The 11,965-nt window shown below is 54.5% G+C and overlaps 1 pseudogene; it reads right to left on the bottom strand.

The window, feature by feature from the left end:
- Window positions 1-4,404: 4,404 nt before the first annotated feature.
- Window positions 4,405-6,036, bottom strand: LOC123827944 (annotated as a pseudogene).
- Between the last annotated feature and the right edge of the window lie 5,929 nt (window positions 6,037-11,965).

The following is an 11,965-nucleotide window of genomic DNA, read 5'->3' as shown; positions in this document are numbered from 1 at the left end:
TAACTGGCACGAAGCTTTCATAACAATAATACTTTCACTTCTAAAAAAAGATACGTGAGTGAGTTTTCCTACAATGATTATGCTTAATTCTTTTTCCCCAGGCTTTACTCAACAAAACCAACCGTGAAAACGGAGCCTACACAGCACGGTGTTATTTCTGCACCCACCGAGCACGGCTAGCCCTCTTGGCTTTGTCTCCGGCATCAGAAGCACTGCTGCGGGCACTGAAGGCCGTGGAACGGCAGAGCTTGGGAAGGCTCCGAGGGGGCATCAGAGCCTGGGTCCTGGTGCTCGGCCCCCCACTCGCTAGCGATGTGCCCTGGGTCACTTGCCAAGCCATAGGAACTGGCAGGCACCTCGGGCTGCCCCTGTGCCAGGCAGAGGTCTTGGCACCTTTCCAGTCCTCACTTTCCTGGCTTCAGTCTCCAACCCTTGAAAGAGCCTTGGGCACAGCCCTAGGGGGCCAGGTGAATCTCCAGGTGATGGGAGGAAAAGGGAGTTAAGTGGGCTGCAGGCTCCTTCCCACACCCCCCCCTCCCCGACCGAACAGCTCCGACCTAGCTCCCTGTGGGGTCGTGGAGGCCCACTCGCCCTCCGTTTGAGGGAGGAGTTTCCAACACTAAAACGACGGAAAACAACCGACGAAGCCCCACCAGCGGTCAGAAGCACCCGTCTTTTCCTCTGCACTCCCCGGCCATTTCGTAAAACTTCGGGGAACACTCATGTCCAGGTCTAGCTCCTCACGTGGTCGGCGACCGGCCAGTTGGTCTCTCTCCTGCCCCCGGGCGTCCCCTTTCTGTTTTCGGTGCCCTCCGAGAAGGACAAGCCATGTATTAAGCCCACGCTCCGGACGCAGGCGCTTGAGCGAACGTCTTCTCCCGCGGAGAGTCGAGCTTCTCTCCACCGTGAGCCGTTCACAGGGCGCGGGGCAGGGGAAGTCTCTGCGGGTGCGGAGAGATCTTGGAGTGCGAGGTCGTCAACACCTCGACAGGTCACCTAGCAGCCAGGTGGACAGCTCCTCTGACGAGGACGACGTGTCCCTCCAAGAATGGGGTGGCGAGTGTCCTGCAGGCCGGGTCGAGACGCGAGCGAGGTGCCCAACACTCCAGCGAAGCGTGGAACCAGAGCGGACAGAGCCTGAGAGTTCAGGCGAATGTAAAGGGACAGCACCTGCACCGCAGGAGCGTTCCCAGCCTTCGGCCGCACTCTCTGGGCCCTGGGGACAGCTCTGGGACCGCGCCCAGGGCACGGCTGAGGAAGCTGGAGGTGCAGCCCACTCACGGGACAGCCGGGGAGGCTGCGCAACCAGCTGTTGTTACTTCTCCATCACCCCCCGGGCTAGGGACTTCTAGCCTTAAGATTGGAGATGAATGCCTGTTTTTGTGTTATTTATTTATTTATTTTTCACATTTTCTCACACTCGATTCTTTATTTTACTTCACATTTTTTTATTGTTGTTCAGGTACAGTTTTCTGCCCTTCCCCCCCACCCCTCCCCTCCACCCCAGCCCTCCTCACCTCCCTCCCCTATTTCCACCCCTCTCCCGTTATTGTCCGTGTGTCCTTTGTAATTGTTCCTGCAAACCCTTCACCCTTTTCCCCTATAAGCCCCTCCGCTCTCCCCTCTGGTCACTGTCAGCCTGTTCTCAACATCAGTGTCTTCGGTTACATTTTGCTCGCTTGTTGGTTTTGTTGATCAGGTTCCTGCTAAAGGTGAGATCCTACCCTATACAACAGCATGGACGGAACTGGAAAGCATTATGCTAAGCGAAATAAGCCAGGCGGTGCATGCCTACTTTTAGACTACAGAGTCTGGTTCGGGCTAGGACCCCACACCCACCGAGATGCGGAGGGGGCATACCCTGGGAGGAGTGACGGAGCATGACGATGGAGACTCAGTGTCAACAGCCACCCCGACAGCCAAGAGTCAGTGGTCATTTTCTACGAGTCCTTGGGTTTCCCATGTGCCCCAAATTGCACTATTCTGGAGTAACACTAAAATAAAATGCTTATATGAAGATACGAAATACAAGACAGACTGATGCAGGTTCCTACACTGTTACCTACACGTTGGCTGTGTCCTGAGGGCTGGAGGGCTCTATTTTTTAAATCCTCATCCTAGGATATACTTATTGATGAGAGAGACAAAGAGGTGGGGGGGGGGTAGAGAGAGAGAGAGAGAGAGAGGGAGAGAGGAAAACATCAATCAGTTGCCTTCCATACACCCGCCCCCACCAGGGATCAACTCCGAAACCTAGGTATGTGCTCTGACTGGGGATCGAACCAGCAACCTTCTGGTGCACGGATGATGTTCCAATCAGACCACCCAGCCGGGGCTGTAGGCTCTATTTTTCTCCCCACAGGTGGCTGTGTCATCTGAATTCAGCCTTCCTCACCAATCTGACCCTCATTAAACCAGTGGGGGCTGCTGCCTTTTCTGGTCCCACTCAGGGAGGCGGATACCGAGCCAGCGGTACTCATCACGGCTGCAGATGCTCGTCGAAACATGAGAAAAAACATACACAGGGACAACCAAGTCCTGTGGGGAAACAGGGACGAAACAGCCACTCTCTCTGGGGGAGAGCGCCTTGGCCACCCTCCCTAGGGGAGAGCACCCGTTCTCCCGCCCGAGCAGGCTTTTATTAAAGACATCCCGATACAGTTTGTGAACTATGGTCTGACCAGGAAGATAAAACAAGTAGTTTTAACTTTGAAAGGGAGTGGCAGATCTCCTGCTGGGACTCTGAGATTTTGGGGTTTTACCATTTAAAAAGACTACAGGACCTAAAAGCTTAGTCTCGTTTCCTGCCCGTGCCTTCATATTCTCATTCGAGAGCATCCTCCAGCAAGCAGATCTCACAGGATCTTGCATATTCTATGTCCCAGGCCTGATGACCCCGGGGGTCCGCCGACTCTGGTCTGGACTGCACCGCCCCTGCTGTTTCCCCCAGGCCTGCGTCGGGCGGAGGAGACAAAGGCAGCCGGGAGACTTGGATTTCTCAAGGACTCAGGCTCTGACAAAGCCCAGGGGGCAGGGGTCGATGTCCATCACCCCTTCATTTCCACAGCCCCCTGAGTCCTTCCCTGAGGCCTCTTCATGATCATGCCTGTCTTAGGCGATTCCCCCTGTGGGAAATCTTACCCGTCATTGGCTAACTGATCAAGCATTGGGGGCCAGGCACAGAACAGGCAGCGTTCATGCCAGGGGAATAAGTTTTGTCTCCTTAGTGGCTCCTGGTTCTGAGGCCTCTTATGCAGCCTTAACCACGGGCGGTTACAGTTTTCCTGAGACCAGGCAGGGCAGACCTCAACAACTCTGAGTGACAATCCCTTAATTGTTGGGGAAGATGTGGTCCCATCTACCTAGAAGGAGGAGGGGCCATGCTTGTCCCAACCTGCACGGTGTGACTGGCCACAGCCTTGTTTTGTTACAACCTTGAGGGCCATACTGGCTCCAGCCAATGGTTCCTCGGCCCCCGGAGGGGTTGGGGTTACAGTTAAGTTCCGCAGCCCTCACCCATTTGGGGAAAAGCCAGTCTCTTGTGGACGGTGCTGTCAGCCCAGGTGGGGCGGGCTTTTCTGGGCCATGTAGGCAGGGTGGCCCCCAGTGGGGTGATGGTGAGCCCCCACGTGTCGCAGCCCTGTCAGCCACGGACACCGTAGCTCAAACGGCTCACCGGACTGGCTTTCAGCATCCTAAGGGGTACGACCCTGCCAGAGGTGCCCGTGAGCAGGTAAAACCATTGTAAATATCAGAAAAATCCAAGATAAATAAGTCGTGCTGAAAAAGAATGACAATTACATTATTAGTTGCACGGTTAACGGAAATGAACAACCTTTGATAACGTAGTCCTGATAGGGAGGGGGAAGAGTTTTTGTTCTTTTTCTTTCTTATTTAAGAAATTAAGCCCTGGCTGGCGTAGCTCAGTGGATTGAGCGCGGGCTGGGAACCAAAGTGTCCCAGGTTCGATTCCCAGCTAGGGTACATTCCTGGGTTGCAGGCCATAACCCCCAGCAACCGCACATTGATGTCTCTCTCTCTCTCTCTCTCTCTGTCTCTCTCTGTCTCTGTCTCTCCCCCTCCCTTCCCTCCCTAAAAATAAATAAATAAAATCTAAAAAAAAAAAAAAAAGAAATTAAACCATTTTTAAATTTATTGATTCTAGAGAGAGAGAGGAAGGGATTGAGGGGTGGGGAGAGAGGGGGAGAGGGAGGGAGGGGGAGGAGGGAGAGAGAGAGAGAGAGACCTTCACAATTATTGGTTGTTCTAGTAGGTGCCCTGACCGGGGATCGAACCTGCAACCTTGGTGCATCGGGATAAAGTTCCAACCAACTGAGCTACCGGGTCTGGGCTTTGTTCAGTTTCAAACAGCTGCTGAGGTGACACTTCACTTCTCGTAGAAATTTACCTTTGGTCTCCTTCAACTCGCTTTTTGTGAACTAGGTCATTATTCTTTGTGATGGCAACTGCGACCCGTGCTCGTGGCCCTTGCTTGCTACCCTGAGCCCAAATCTGAGGACCCTTACCAGAGCACATCACGCTCCGTGAAATAAGCCAGGCAGAGAGAGACAAACACCGTATGACGTCACTCCTGTGTGGAATCTAATTGCACACACTGGACTGACAAGCAAAACAGAGGCAGGCCCATAGATGGAGAGCAGATGACAGCCAGTGTGGGGGGAGGGGGAGGCCCGGCGGGAAGGGATCCAGCAAAACGCAGAAAGGACTCATGGGCCGGGACAACAGTGGGGTGACTGTGGGGGCAGGGAGGGGAGGTATAAGGGGACTCAATGGTAATGGAAATACATAAAAAATTAAACAAACAAACACATTTGAGGATCCTTGAATTCTCCTCGAGCATCTGGGCAATCTCCCTCTCCACGGCCATTCCCAGCTGCGGTCTCCGGTTGTCAGCCTGATTTCCGTCAAGGTGTCGTTTTCTCTTAGTCCTTCTACCAGGGCCGGGGTCCCGGTTCCGGCTGTGAAGTCGGACCCAATGTTCAGGCTTTTCAGGAGCTGGCTTCCTTTCGGCATCCCCGCACAGGGCTTGGGCGCGGGGCGGCCATGGTGCGTGGCGCCAGGCTGAACTTCTCCACGGGAGCCTTGGTCTCCAAAGCCTTCGGAACGCCTTCGGGGTCGGAACCGGAACCTTCTCCGTGTTGAGACTGGCGTCTTGGAGGCTGACACTGTTGGCTTTCCCCTGCCGCAACCCCACTTCCCCATTTGTGGGGTTCGGTGGTTGCTCAAATATCAGCTTGACCTCTCCGCGTCTGACCACATTTCCCACAGGCCCTCGGCCTCCTTTCTCGGGGGATGTTTCTTCGTCAAACTGTGGATTATTGAGCCAGCTGCGTGGTGGAGTTCAGTGTCGGAGGCCCTGGCTGGCCAAGGCATCTTCCAGTTCTGGATCGAGGCTCATTTTTTCTTCTTTACGAGTTTCTAAGGGCTTTTCTTTGGCAACAAAGATTCTCCCTTTCTTTTCTCCAGTGAAGGGCACGGGGGCCCCCCATCTTCCTGTTCCCAAACCCCCTCCTGCAGGTACATGAGGAGGGGCTGCTTCCTGTGCCTGATCTTTCTGCGGGAATCTGGTGGGGCACTCGGGGGGGTGGGGGGGAGGATCTAGGTCATCAGCAACATTTTCCAAGCACTTCGGTCCCTCTTCCGAGTTTCCCAGAAAGCCTGTCTCCATCGACGCTCTTGTATTTCTCCCGCTCTCTGACGAAGGTGTGCTACGGTTTCTCACACGCCTTTCTCACGGGCCGTGAACATTTAAACGGGCCAGATCCTGAGACCTCAAAATACCATCCTCGCGCCCGTCCCAGAGCCAGTGATGCGAGCTGTCCTGTCAGTCAGTCAGTCAGTCCATCAGCCCCAGGGTAGCCGGGCCCCTCGCGGGGGGCAGCGCTGGGCCGGGGGAGCATCCAGATTCCGAACCTCTTAAGCTTTGGCACCCCATCTCCCTGACTCTCCGGGAGCCGTCTTCACCCCGTTCCACACACATCAGCTCACTTCATCCTTGCCCAAGAAGAATCCCATGCTAACCACGGGGACCCGGGGCTTGGCATTGTTTGGAAGCTACTGGAGCTACGAGAGATTAAGGAAAAGAAATCGATTCATCTGGCCCGGGGTAGGGCCTGAGCACTAGGGATTTTCAGAAATTTCCAGGCGGTTTTTTACTGCACAGCCAAGGATGACATCTGCCGAATCAGATGATCAATGATGTTCCCAACTCTTAAAAATACACATGCGTATTTTTGTACACAAGTATATTTTTCCTGCCAGGGAAAGCTGGGGTCCCCCTGGCACCCCACTGGGGTCCCCTCTGTCTCACCACTCGCCATGCCTCCTAACTTCTCTGTGCCCTCATCGGTGAAACGGGAAATGGAACATTACTCACTTCATTCCCTTGTCCTAAGGGTTCAACTACCCCCCGTGACGCCTCCCCCCCGCCCCCCCCCCGCCCCCAACCTGACCTTGACTAATCATTGCTCACAAGGAAACTGTTTGCGATGAAAACGCATCTCTTTTCTGGAGGGGGGAAGGGTGTTCCTTCTGGATGCCTCGGGGGTTTGGGGATCACCAGACTGCGCTGCCTTCTGAGCACACGAGAGTGGTTACAAGTTAGCTCTGAAACCGCCCGCTTGCAGGGCAGGAGGGGAGCTTCCAGCACCGGCCGAAGGGAATCTGAGCAAACTCCATCACAGGGCGCGTCTGGCGCTCAGGGAAAGATGCCCTTCCCCTTGGGGCCACGGAGGCGGAACTTGCAGACGGCCCCTGCTACCTCCTACGCTGCCCGGAGCCGCCGTCTGGCGGCTTCTCTGAGCCCGCGCCGGGCTGTGAAGGGGATTCCGGGGCTCTCGCGCCTCCCCCCGACAGTTGGAGCGCACCGCGAGTCGCCGGGCACTGCGTGTCGCCCTCCCATGCCCGCCCCCCAACACCGCCGCCAGCCTCCTCACCTATCAGATTCAGTGTGCGCATCGCGCGCCGCTCCTCCCACGCGGGAGTGCCTTGCGGAGGTGCGGGCGGCGCTCCGCCTGACCCGGCTGCTGCGGGTCCCGCCGCTGCCCCGGCTCTGCAGGTCCCCCTGCGGCTCTGAGCTCGCTGCAGCTGCGGCTGCAGCCGGGCTGGACCGCCGAGCCGTGCGGGACGCATGGTGAGGGCCAGGGGCGCGGGGGCGCGCACACGGGGGCCAAAGGCTGTGCCGGCGCCAGGGCGCAGGGGCCTCTGGGGGGATACGGCCACGCGGGGACGCGGGGACGCGGGGGACGCAGGAGGTAGGGGCGTGCACGCCAACTGCGGAGAGGGCACAGGGCAGCACCAGCCCGGCGCGGGCTCCAGAGGAGGTGCGGGCTCGGGCGCTCGGAGCGCTCGGGGGGCGCTCAGGGGGTGGGGCGCGGAGGGCAAGAGGACACGGGGGTCCGGTGCTCGCCCTGGAGGTGCGGACGCGGAAACTCGGGCAGTCTCGGTGAACCAGGGGTGGCGCTGGCCGGAGCGCTTTGGGCCGCGGAGCACCCCGTACTGCGGGTTTGAGGTACTGTTATTTTTACATTAAGGAAAGTAAAATGGTTACAGGCCAAATTTGATCAAACTTGGTCTACCAGTGTTCCTTTTTTTTTTTTTTCATTTACATTTTTTTGGGGCGGGGTGAAAACATTCCAGTTCTACTCAGGAAATTTCAGTTATACAGCGTTGTCGTGTGTGTTCCCCTGCGCCCCCCGGGAGCCTCAGAACCACTGCTTGTTTTCCCAGCCCCAGGCCCCAGCTACGACTTCTATACTCTGTTTCTGTGTGTTTGACTTTTTAAAAAATCCTCACCCCGAGGACATTTTTTTCGTTGCTTCCAGAGAGAGAGGATGGGAGAGAGAGAAACTTCCATGTGACCCATTGGTGGCCTCTGGGTCCCACCGGGACCTGAGATGGAATCGGCAACCTAGGTACGTGCCCTGACCTGGAATTGAACCGAAACCTTTTGGTTATAGGGTGAAGCTCCAACCAACTGAGCCCCACGGCCAGGGCTTTTTGATTTTTTTCTATTTTCTATTTTTTATTTTTTAAAATTCCACATGGAAGCGATACTATGGAGTACTTGTCTTCGTATGGATGGCTGGCTCATTTCACTTAGCGTGTTGCCCTCTGGGTTCATCCGTAGTGTCACAATGGGCAAGGTTTCCTTCTTTTTTAAGGACGAGTAATAGTCCATTGTAGGTACACACAGCATTTTCTTGATCTGTCCATGCATTCATTCACAGCCAGTTAGGTTGTTTCTGTACCTTGGCTGTTCTGGAAAAAAAAAAAGGTTGCAAGTGAACAGGAAGTGCAGGAATCTCTTTGAGACAATATTTCATTTTCTTTGAATTATTTACCCAGAAGTGGGGTGGTCAGATACACCTAAGGCAGTTCTATTTTTAACTTCTTGAGGAACCTGTATGCGGTTGCCCACTGCGGCTGCACAAATTCACCTTCCCATCAGGAGTGCAGGAGGGCTCCCTTGCCTGCACGCCCTCCCCAGCGTTTGCTATTTCTTGCCTCTTTGACAGGCATCCTGATAGGTGTGCACTGATAGTTCATGTTTTATTTGTGTCTCCCTGCTGGCGAGGGCCGCTGAGCATCTTTTCATGTACCTGTCGGTCATTGGCATGTGTCCTCTGGGAAAATGTCGTTCAGGTCCTTCCCCCATTTTCATTGGATTATTTATGCAGTTCTGGCTCTTGATGTCTTTCTTGATGAAGTGTTACCTTGTCACTGCGCCCAGGAGGCAGTTCTGTGACTCTGTGGGCACCGTGCCAGCGTGCGATTAGGGACTGGACATCTCACGGTTAAGATGGACAACCTAATCTGAAAACACTTGTCCCCTCTTCGGTTCCCTGCTGGCTGCGGGGGCTGCGGGGAGGCTGACAGGCAGGGTGGCGAAGGGACGTCTCCACGTTGAGAAGTGGCAGCAGGGTTTCGACTTCGTGGGGGGGACCAGAAGGGAGTCCCTTTGGGTCATTGCTGCATGCAGCGAAGTACCTTCAGAGTTCGTTAACATTTTTGACAACGTCTGTACCAGCTGTGTGCGCATGTGTGAGACAGCGAGTGTGTGTGTGTGTGTATGTGTGTGAAATATACCCAGTCAGTGTTGCCTCTGACTTTTTTCAAAGTCCTCTTTCTGTTTCACTTCTTATTTGGTTTAGGTTTCTGACTTCCTGGGGATAAGTATAGCTCTCAGTAACAGAAAACCCTTTCAAACCTGCGGTAGTCAGGTGTCGTAAAAGCTCCTGGACTCTCTTCACGTTAGCATGACAGTCTTTAAAAATAATTACCTGTTGTAAATAATGGACATCACCTCCCATCCCTGCATTTCTCTCAGTTAACTGTCTCTGCCCTTGTTTGCTGAGACGGAGGAGGAGAATCCAAGGAAGATGGAGATCTGGGGAAGGGTCAGGTCCCGGGGAGTGCTGGGGGCGGGGCGGGGCTGCTGCACTCCGCGCTCCACGGGCAGGAGACTCCTAGACCCGCAGGGGTGGGGGACCGCGTGCGGATTCTGCCCATCCTCACCAGCAATGCCATGTTTCAGCGAAGCGATAGAGTCTTGTACACGCCCACCAGTCGTTACGGCACTTCTTCTTAAACTGGTCCCTGTCATATGCAGATTGTTGCAGGGGGAGGACGCGCGACGCCTTCCCTCTGGTGAAATAAGTCAGAGCAAGACAAATGCTGGGTGATCTCCTTTATATGTAGGATCTAACAAAACATTTCAAAACTGAACTCACAGATGCAGAGAAAAGGTTGGTGGTTGCCAGTGATGGGGTGGGGCATGGGCAAAACAGGTGCAAGGGGTCAGAAGGTGCAAACTTCCAGCTGTAGGAACAGTAAGTTCTGGGGATATGATGTGCAGCCTGGTAAAAACTTATCTATTTCTTTCTTTCTTTCTTTCTTTCTTTCTCTGCATTCTGTTAAGACCTGTTTTCTATCTCCTTTTGTGACAGGTCATAGCTGAGCAGTAGCCATTCTTAGGCAGGAGCTGACCAGCAGCCGTTCCCAGATAAGCAGTTATCTCAAGGTCGTAGGCTAATCCCTGCTTTTAGCAGCTGCACTCCTTCCCCTCCTCCTTCTGCCTGTGTAACAAGCATATAAGGAAACTCCAGCCTGAGCTCAAGGCCCAGAATTTGGATTTTTTTTTTATCTCTTCTGGGTCTGCGTGCATGAATAAACCCCACTTCGCAAACTCCCAGGCTGTCCGAGTCGTCTTTTCCGTAACATGTTGGTTCCCTGGCCGGGAAGCGACTCCCATGAGCGGGCTGTTGTCCCCGGTGAAGGCGGGCGGCCTTGGGATGGCTGGTGGGGCCCTGAGGTGATAAGGAGGTGCGAGAACGCCCCGGTGATTTCAGGTCCTGAACATCCCGGGTTCCGCAGGCTCGGCCCCCAGACCGCCCTTTGACCAGGGCTGGCCGGGTGCGGACTGGTGGAATCTGGGAAGTGCACCCATCTGGTAAGTGCCCCGGGGACCAGGAGCCCGAAACCCAGGCCCACTCTTGGAGTGGAAGGAGGGACTGATCACCCCTCCGGCCGGAAGGCCCAGGCAGGGCTCCCGCAGTTCGGGGGGCCCAGGCAGGGCCCCCACAGTTTGGGCGGGTGGGAATGTAATAAACTCGGTGTGTTTGTGTGCATGGCTGTGTTTGTTGCTCCACGGGTGGAAGCCTGCGGAGCGTGAGTGAGCCCTAACCTGCAGTTCCTCCGTCTGTCACACGGCACAACGGCTGGGAGTTTAACGTGAACCCTACACGGGCAGCCTTAGCTGGGACGGAACCTCGGTGCCCCAAGAGGGGCGAGGCCAGGCGGGCGACCTGAGAGTCCCTTCCCTTGTCTGTCAGCGCCGACCGGGAGAATTCATCATGGGGGGGTGGGGGGGCGGTCCTGCCACAGTACTGGATTGCATGTATGTTGGAGATCGGACAGCAAGCTGAGTGGGTGCGCCGCCATTTTGGGGTGGAGTGTGCATGGGCATCGCCATCTTGGATGACGTGGCATGCATGGGTGCTGCCATCTTGGATGACGGTCACGCGAGAGCGCTGCCATCTTGGAACTGGGCAAGGTGCCAGGCTAAAGGTTCTCTTCCGATCATGGGCTGTGTGCTGCTGCTGTGTGGGCACCGCACCAGTCAGGTTCTCTGTGTAACTGGTTCTGATAGGAATGGCTCTGGTTCCGAAGGTCATGAACTGAGGGCCAAGGGTGACTGTCTGATATATAGGATGTTTGCAAGGTCTGAGCTTCAGAAAGCTGCAGGATGTCCCTGCAAATCTAGGGACTTTTAGTGGAAGGTACCTGCAGTGCCAGGGACTTTCGGCTGCCACATGCTGAGTTTAAGTACAGTCCTTCCCAGAGTGGGAAAGGAACCAGGATTAAAAGAGAATGATGGTTAAATCTGGATGAGTAAAATTATGTATAAAGGATGTGAAAGTTTCAAACCTGGAGTAAAGGAAACCTCAACTATTTGTTTTCTGGTTTCGTGGGAAAAGAGCAAGTTTCTCACATTGGTTTTGTTTCTGATCAGAAACATTCTGTATTGTAAGACCTAGGAAAGGTCGCCTGTAACCGGTCGGGGAGAATGCCTTTGCCACTCGGGACTCAGGAAGGGTCATTTGGGGCTGATGAGTGCTTCAGCCAGAGGCAAAGGGGCCATGTCTCTGCCAAGAGACCGGGCCTGAAGGAGCATGTCTCTGCAAGGCACTGATGGACACATTGGTGCAAGAGAATGCCCCTACCTGTGTATCGTTCTGGAACTCTGTGTTTTGGATTTTGCTCTGTATCTGCTCTAAAGATGAAATTGAGGATTCCAGGGAAGGTTGAAACTTCACACTCTGTAGGAAAGTAAATAAAAAATAAAATATATTTAAATGAAGAAAGTCTGTGGGAAACTGCAAAAATAAATGGAAAAGTAAAAGTTTTAGGAAGAAATTATGTGGTGTTAGTTAATAGTAGAAGG

Source organism: Phyllostomus hastatus, unplaced genomic scaffold, assembly GCF_019186645.2.
Source record: "Phyllostomus hastatus isolate PE091 unplaced genomic scaffold, TTU_PhHast_1.1 phas_contig_948, whole genome shotgun sequence".
In the NCBI taxonomy this organism is placed as follows: domain Eukaryota; kingdom Metazoa; phylum Chordata; class Mammalia; order Chiroptera; family Phyllostomidae; genus Phyllostomus; species Phyllostomus hastatus.
Note: the sequence above shows the minus strand (reverse complement) of the source record. Positions and strands in the feature narration are given on the sequence as shown.